General features: G+C 34.5%; 1 long non-coding RNA gene across 1 annotated transcript; it reads left to right on the top strand.

Annotated features, from left to right (window-relative positions):
* The first annotated feature begins 355 nt into the window (after positions 1-355).
* LOC145332845 (uncharacterized) lies at positions 356-2432 on the top strand. The gene is made up of 3 exons (XR_013884349.1): positions 356-434; positions 1220-1291; positions 2013-2432. It is a non-coding gene; the product is annotated as an uncharacterized LOC145332845 (long non-coding RNA).
* The last annotated feature ends 6151 nt before the right edge of the window (positions 2433-8583 follow it).

The raw sequence follows: 8583 nt of genomic DNA, 5'->3' as shown, positions 1-8583 counted from the left end.
TGATGCGTGATTCGACAAACTTATTAATTCCTATAAGGAAGAATCTTTCATTTATCTTGCGTGTTGTTTCGTTAACCCCCTTGTGACCTATACTATTATTATGTGCCAATTCAAAAACTTTATTATATAATCCAATGGGTACGACGGGTCTTTCAATGAATGTTCCATTGCTAAGAGGTTGTCTAAATATTAGAAGTCCTTCCATAACGTATAAATGTTCTATTAATTTAAAAAGGACCTCTTTCCGGCCGTTTAGTTCAGCTTTTTCAAAACCCGACAACTTCTTTTTTTCGAATATCCACCTACGAATTTCAGACAATACTTGATCTTTTTGTGTTTCAGATTGCCAAACATCGTTCACACCGACTTCCGAAGCCGAATGTAACTCAAAAATCTGGTCTTGGTATGGGCAATCCTGTTCATAAGGATCCAAGGTAAATGAGCTAGTACATTTTTCACAATCGGTTTCCTTATGTTCTTTGCATAAAAATTGCCCTCTAGATAGATTGTCGGCATTGCAATGGTCCCTACCCTTTCGATGAATTACTGTAAAGTCAAAACTTTGGATGAAGAAAATCCATCTCAAAGTTACACCATTTATTGTTCCTTTTTGCCATTTTTTGTAATGAACTAAGGAAATCGAATCTGTACGCACAATAAAGTTTCTGAATCTTAAATAATGAAGAAAGGTTTTAAGAACAAATACTAGACATGCTAATTCGCCTTTATAACTTGGATAATTTTTCTCTGCCCCGTTACATTTTTTGGAACATATTCCAATAATTCTTTCTTCCCCCCCCTGGTTTTGGCTGAGAATTCCAGCGAAATAACTCGTAGAAAAATCTACGTCTACTATAAAGGGGTTAGGATTATCCCACTGGGGATAGCCTTTACTTATAGAATTTGAGAACATATTTATGAAATTTTCCCAATCTTTTGATAGGGAATTGGTCCATTCGATAACTTTATCGTTTCTGTGTTCGTCTAGGGTACAAGAATTTTTTGCATAGGCTGGGAAATAGGCCCTATAATAATTGGAGAAGCCCAGGAAACGCTGGAGTTCCTTGCCTGTCCTGGGCCTGCTCCAATTTTTAATTTGTTCTAAATATTCGGGGTTCATTTTAAGTCCTTGGGAACTGACTATATGACCTAAATATGTACATTCGGATGTGAAGAATTTACATTTGGCTAGATTTAACTTAAGTTTTGCTATTTTTAGGACTCCGAAGAGTTTTCTGAGATGTTTCAGATGTTCCTCAACATTTTTTGAGAATATAATAAGATCATCAAGGTAAGAAATTATAAATTCATATAAGCCAGGGATAAGGGTTAGGACTCTGTCCATCAAGTGGCAGAAAACACTTGGCGCGTTACACAGTCCGAACGGCAGTTTCTTAAAAAGATACTGCCTGTTAAGGGCTGTGAACGCTGTCAAGTGTTTACTTTCCTTCGAAATGGCTAGCGCATGGAATGCGCTAGTCAAGTCGAGGGTGGTAAATACATTACCAGTGCCTAATTTTTCTAAATTACTAGAAATCAGGGGAAGGGGCCAATTAATTTTTCGTGTTACACTATTAAGCGCACGAAAATCGATAACGAACCTAAGCTTGCCTTCCCCCCCAGCCGTTGGTTTTTTCTTTACCGCAAAGATTGGGGAGGACCACTCGCTGTAGCCCTCCTCAATGACGCCCCCCCTTAGCCAATTTTCAATTTGTTCTTTTAATTTGGCTTCGTATAATGGGTTTAACTGAATGTTTCTAGCCTTAATAGGTTTAGCCCCAGGGATCAAATCTATTTTATACTGTAAGAGATCGCAGTTACCGATATCGGCATCGTCAACCGAAAATATATCGAAATGATCAAGGCATAAGTTTACTACCTTTTCCTTCATCCCTGGGTTATTTTTGATAAGATCACTATTTTCTAAGTCTAATTTTTCTTTAATGAATTTAATTCTTTTAAGAAGTGTAGTTCCTGACAATTCATTTATTTGATTAATACTTTTATTGCAGGAATTTGGGGAATCTGATTCGAATTCAAAGCAATATCCAACTTTAACGTTATCCAATAAGGTAATATTTTTTCCTGCTAAATTGACAAAATTTACCCAACATTCTCCCTTCTCATTTACATTATAAATACCCTCCATAAGCATTAAGCCGTTATGGCTTGTCATTTTAGAATTATTTGGGGATATATACAGCTTCCTATTTTTCTGATGAATAGGAATTGTTATCACCGTTGTATTCCCCCCCGGCAAGAATGTTGTTTTCTTTGCTAATTTTACGCATGTTTTATTTTGTTTTAATGTCCCAGTCCCCCCCTGGTTACTCCAATTTATTCCCGGGATAAGGGAGTTTTGTTCCGTATGAACATTATTTGTAGGAATTAAGGGTATGTTTTTACTTTCTTCAACTATATTAATTGTTGAATTTTCTATAGGGATTTGCTCGCCAGTGGGAAGCTCAAAGGAGAACTTATCTAGTAACAAATTAATTCGATTAACTTTGAGAAATTCATATCCTAGATTTATAATTTTAGACGTCGTTTCAGGGATATAAAACGTTTCTTCGAATATTTTATCTGACCCATCAAAGCTGAATTTTAAACTCACGTGTCCTATGATATTTACTGGTTTTAAATCTACAGACAGAGCGCTAAGATTGGCGGGGGTGAATGTGATTTTGTTATCATCTAAGATTTCTTTAGAAATAAGGGACCTAAAGTTGTTTCCTGTATCCACTAAAGCGTGTTGCAGGAATTCCCCCCCCACGGGATTAAGAACTTTTAGTTTTGCACAGATAGGCATTATAAAATAAATTATATTTTTAGTCGAAGCCTAAGATGCATATTTTCCAAGATCCCCACTTCAGCGGTTAGACGATGGTAATCCTCACACAGAGACTTCCTGTGTTCCAGGTATAGTTGTCTGTCGAAATTTTTTAAATAATGAAATGTTTTAACAATATGGTTAATTGTTAAAATAATTTTATATAGCTTTCTGGGTTTCATTAAGTTTTTTTATCAAGCGCTTTTCAGCTCCAGAAATTTCTCAATAAGCATGAGAATGTTGATAGTTCTAAAGAAACTACTTAACTTTAATACGGGTCCTTATTTATATACTTGGATATATGATAGAAACCTATCGGAATAAAACTGAACTAAAAAGTTTTCGAAAGATTGAAGAGCTACAAAGTAGCTTAAAAATAAGTGTTCAGCTTGCAACTAACAAGACATTAAAAACAGACTGACTTATTTTTTGACTTATATCTGTATTTATACAAAATATAGTGTCATTAGTTAGTATCTGATTCACGATACAAATAATATAAGGTTAGCGCTAAATTATAGCTCAAAAATTATTAGATATGGCTAATATAATAAAGAGGGTCAATGATGACTGGTTTATTATTCTGATATTGTTAGTATTTATACTTAATTTTTCCACCTATGGGGTAGAACAAGCTTATATATTTACCAGAATATAATTAATGCTGAAATCAGCTTAAAAAAATAGGATGTGGTTTGTAGTAACTGCTTTGATAGTAACTGGCCTCGATTAATAATGTGCATTCACTTTTATATAGACTTTTTATTCCACTGGTAATCCTAGCGGAAGCTAATAGAACTAACTTTATTTCATTCTGCTAGTAATCCTAGCGGAAAATAATTTAATCAAAATGTTTTGAGATTTTATTAATCACATCTTAAGTGATTAAAGATTTTAATTTTTAAATGCTGCTTGATTGCAGCTCAAAAATGAGTAAATGATAACAACAAAGAACTGAAGGACAACTGAATTAAATTTGGAAATTTGCTTGTATTTATACAGATTTTCCAGACCCCCCCCCCTTCTTAATCTTATCATTTACTTATACGGACCGCGGTAGCATTCTAGGCGACATCTTTCGGATACATAATAAATTAAATATAGTTTTATTATTGTCACTGTACAAAATGCAATAATATTTATCCATATGGATAAGTTATTATACATAATTGCTGAGATATTTCAGCTACAAAAATCAGAGGCTAAGAGTGAGCAACTCTCAGATAAAATTGATACTGAGGTTTCAACTCAAGAATTATTGTTTATATACAGATAATTCGCTTAAGTTCCCCTAGCGGTTAAAAATTGAACTAAAATGTTTTAGATTCTAATATATATACATTCAAAATATACGATATTTACATTTTAGATAGGTCATGCGATATTAAAAATAAATACTACTAAATAGAAAATAGGTATTCACTTATTAGCTTCTTGATAAAGACTATTAGATTTTAAAAAAATGGAAATATTAAGTGCATGTGAAATGCTCCTCAGGTTACTTCCCTATTTCCCCCAATTTCCTGTATCAGCTACATTTGGATAGGGAAAGGAGGGGGAGGAGTTTATTTTGTGTTGCTTAGTCAGACTTAATAACAATAATTTGTTTTATTTTTTCGCGCCAAAGCATTGCTTGGCAAGGGATATTTGATATTAAGGAATTTGCAAGCTTAGCTTGGCATGGGATATTTTGTTTATCTTTCATATCAAAATATGAAACTCATTCAGCAAATTTTTATTTTCTGGGATAGGGACAATTAATATCGCATAAATCCACTTTTACATCTAGTGGACGTGATTTTTAACAATCGCTTGTACATATTTATCTATTTCAGATTCTTCGCTGGTTTCCTGATCCATTTGGTTGATAGTTTTACGCGCATACTGCTCAGGTATTTTATTACTATTACTTGGAGCTTTTCTAGACGTGAATTTACTCCGTGTTTTACCAAAGCGGGACTCAGGATTTGGGGGCTCCCCAGCTTTCTTTTTGTTGCAATTCTGCACTACATGGCCAGGGATATTACAATGCCAGCATTTAATATTTTTACTCCTCCCATTAAAGGCTCCTATAACGCCCTCGATTTGATCCCAAGCAATAGGGTCATCCTCATGATCTACCCAAGAGGGAACCTCGTCAGGTTCTTTGGTTAAGTTTTCCTTATACATTGCCGTGTTAGTGGGGATATTATCTTCGATAATGCTGATTATGGGTTGTTTTTTCGTTTCCGCAGAATTTTTAGGTAGGAACATTTCCATGGCTTGAGAATAGCAAGCCGAAAGGTTTTCCTTGCTAATATGGCCAGACCCATCCCAGTTAACGTATCTTTGTCCGAGATTAATAAGTTTATTTAAGTAAGCGTTGTAATCGTCCAAAAATTGCATACTCTCAACATAATTGGCCATGTCCATGGCAAGGTTGGTATACAGCAGATTTTTGCTAACGTTAAGATAGAATTCTTTCCACTTCTTTTTAGGTATGAGACCAGGATTCATGAGTTTGAACACCCTAAGTTTGTTTTCAAAATAGGTGTCAAGGGGTTGATTAGTCTCCTGTTTTAGGTTGTAGAAGTACTGAGAGGCTACTTCTGGATCCGAGAAAGGAGTGACCAGCCTCCTAATCATCAGGTAATAACTTAAAGCAGATAAGGCCTGATTTCTTTCAGGCGTAATTAAGTCTCCTAATCGTTCCCCTCTAGAGTCATAAATTCGCTGGTATAAAATATCCTTAAAAAGAATTGGGTCACAGATTCTGTATGTCTTTGCAACCCTCCACATATTAGAAAAGAAGTTATCAAAGTCAGCCCTACCGTCCCACCTAGGGGCATCCCTCGCAAAATCGGAATCCCATTTTTGTCCCTTAATAAAGCATTCTTTAATAAAGTCATCGTCGGCGGCGCTAGTTGTTGCCGTTGCGGCTGTGCCTGTGTTTGGCGTATTTCTTGTAGAGGGTCTTGTTGCTACATTGGGTGCAGACCTTGTAGGTCTACGGAGGGGTTCTAACGACTTAATCCTATCAGGGATAAAGGGAATCCTTTCTAGCAAGGTTTTTTCATATTCCGTTAGAGAAGTTTCTCTTACATTCATCCAATTGTCATTATCCGCCGGACCTATAAAGCCTACAATTGAATAGGCCATACAACCTGGGGCTGTCATCCTATCCTTGGCGACCCATTCAACCACGTTTATCTTTTGCTGGACCGATATCCGGTCATAAAACGTGGCATTAATTGAATCATCACCTATGGTGTTAAAATGAGTCATGTTAAGACTTTCGTTTAACGTTTTTTCCGCAAACAATGGGCCAAGATTTCCGTCCGCTGGGAGTTTTGATACTCTGCGTTTTAGATCTAAAATGTCGGTGTCGGCTAATAATCTGCGATGTGATTCCGTGTCCTTAAACCCTGCCCATTTTGTTTCTATTTCGAGCTGCATAATCTCGGATTCTTGTTTTATTAAATCTCTATAATGTGACGAGTATTCGTTTAACTTAACATTTAACGCTTCCGATATGAGTTCTTTGATTTTTTCAGGGGAAAGCGGGTCAGCCTGCTGCTGCTGCTGCTGCTGCGAGGTACCAGGGACGGCCGGAGCCGGCGGAGGCGGCGGTTTGGTTTTATCATTATCCCCTTTCTTATCGGTCATGGTGCTGGAGTGTAGTGTTCGTTAACACTGATTTGTCTACCACGAAACTTTTATTTAAGAACTTGGGAATATCCCTTTCTTCCTGTTTTAAGGAGAAAATATGAAAATGTGTGAAATTAAATACTAGTGTGAAAATAAAAGGCGGGTTCCTTTTTATCTTTATTTGGCAGTTTGCCACGAAATAATTATTAGAAATATTCTGTAACAAATTGTTACTGTAAACTGTTTCCGTGAATAAACTTAGTTATCAGGAAAATATTAATTTCACTTTGCAATCGAAGCTACTTTACAATTTAATTTTGTCTGTACGCTAACGCTAATTATCTATACCTTCCCCCCTCAAAAATTGAGTGGTAGACAAGACTGCGCCAAAATGACGTATGAGGGGATGTACAGACAGACTGGAATACGAGTATAGAGTAGCTCCGATATAATTTAATAATCAATAATCTAACAAGGTATTTCTAAAAAATACACATTTATTAAACAATTAAAAATGGTTAGAAATAGGCAGATTAATGGGATTATTATTATAGGATATATTTAATATGATATCAATTAAAGGCTTGGACGTCCTGTTTCTTAGTTAGGTAAGAAACGACGTACTTGAACACGTGGGAAATATAGATACCGCCAGCCTAGACATATAGGCTTGTATCTAACCGAATGCAGACGGGAGGAAGCGTATTCACTCTTTGGCCTGCAACAATCAACTAGCCCTCAACACAGCAGGATGGAGTATAGTAGCGGTTACAAGTGGAGGTCTGACTCAGCCAGAGAAGTATAGGAATGTGAACAGGGATAGGGATACATAAACTTGGATGGTGGATACCACAGTAATAAAATATTTCAATAACTGCTTAAACCTTTTTGTGGCCATGTTATTTACTTAGACAGAAATTCTATTTTGTCAGAATTATAAAAATAATGAAGTATTTTCAAAAATGCTTGCAAAATAAACGTAATTTTATCAAACTTCCTCAAGGTTTATAGAGGGTATTGTTGTAAAATGTTAATTATCAAAATAAAATCTTCAATTTACAACGTTTAAAACACCTAAAAGTAAATTCTAAGCAAAATTAGATTTATTTCCTAGATTTAGAGTAGCTGCGCTACTTAAAAAAACATCTAGTATTAAAACCAATCAGCTGATCAAATTGCTATAGACATCATTTGTTGGGTTGTTATTACCTGAAACATTTATTTTCTTTTTAATTCTAAAACGATGCTTGCCATGCTAAAACCGCTACGCCCCCAGCAATCATTATGGGCACTAGAATCTAATCCCCTCTATTTTTTAATTTAAGTTTTACAAAAAAAACAAGGACCACATCTGTTCAGCGGATAACGAGTTCCTTTGCTAGAGACAGATATACATACATCCCGTTATTTCCATTATGAGAAACAAAAAAAAATCTTTTTCTCAGTCACTTTTTCAAAACATTAGCTCTAAAAATCTCCGGTGTTAATAGAGGTAAAATTAAAATTTGTATATCTACTTATGTGGAAATCTATAGAGAACAAGGACATATACATTTTTTAATGATTCATTGAGAAATACGAGCTGCAGATCCTAAAAGATACTTTTTCGAGGGTCATACTGTAGTTTTAAAAATATCAAGACTTGAAAAACGTATTCTTGTGATATATGCAATTTATAAATAGAAAATTATATATGTTTGATGGTATATTTGTAACTTTTGCTTGAAATAATTTGCTATGCCTTTTTGGATTTAAATCAAGAGTAATGATGTTAATATTAAGGACATACAAGCCCTTTTTAAAAAATGTCTTTACCTTATAATTCAAAATTACTTAAAATTTAGGATTTATTAGCCTTTCTTGTTAAAAAAATAAAAACATATTACTTTTAAAAGTTATTCAAGTCATTTCATTTTTTTTTTAAACTAAACAAAAATTGCAAAATAACTAAAGTGTAATGAATACTTTTCATGGAAATAATCTTCATATACACATTATATAATTTTGATATGTTTTTGGTATTTTTTTTTTAAAACTAAACAAAAATTGCAAAATAACTAAAGTGTAATGAATACTTTTCATGGAAATAATCTTTATATACACATTATAAAATTTTGATATCTTTT

This window comes from Acartia tonsa, chromosome 1 (assembly GCF_053477335.1).
Source record: "Acartia tonsa isolate MP-2025a chromosome 1, ASM5347733v1, whole genome shotgun sequence".
Lineage (NCBI taxonomy): Eukaryota > Metazoa > Arthropoda > Copepoda > Calanoida > Acartiidae > Acartia > Acartia tonsa.
This window is presented reverse-complemented; position numbering and strand designations above follow the sequence as displayed.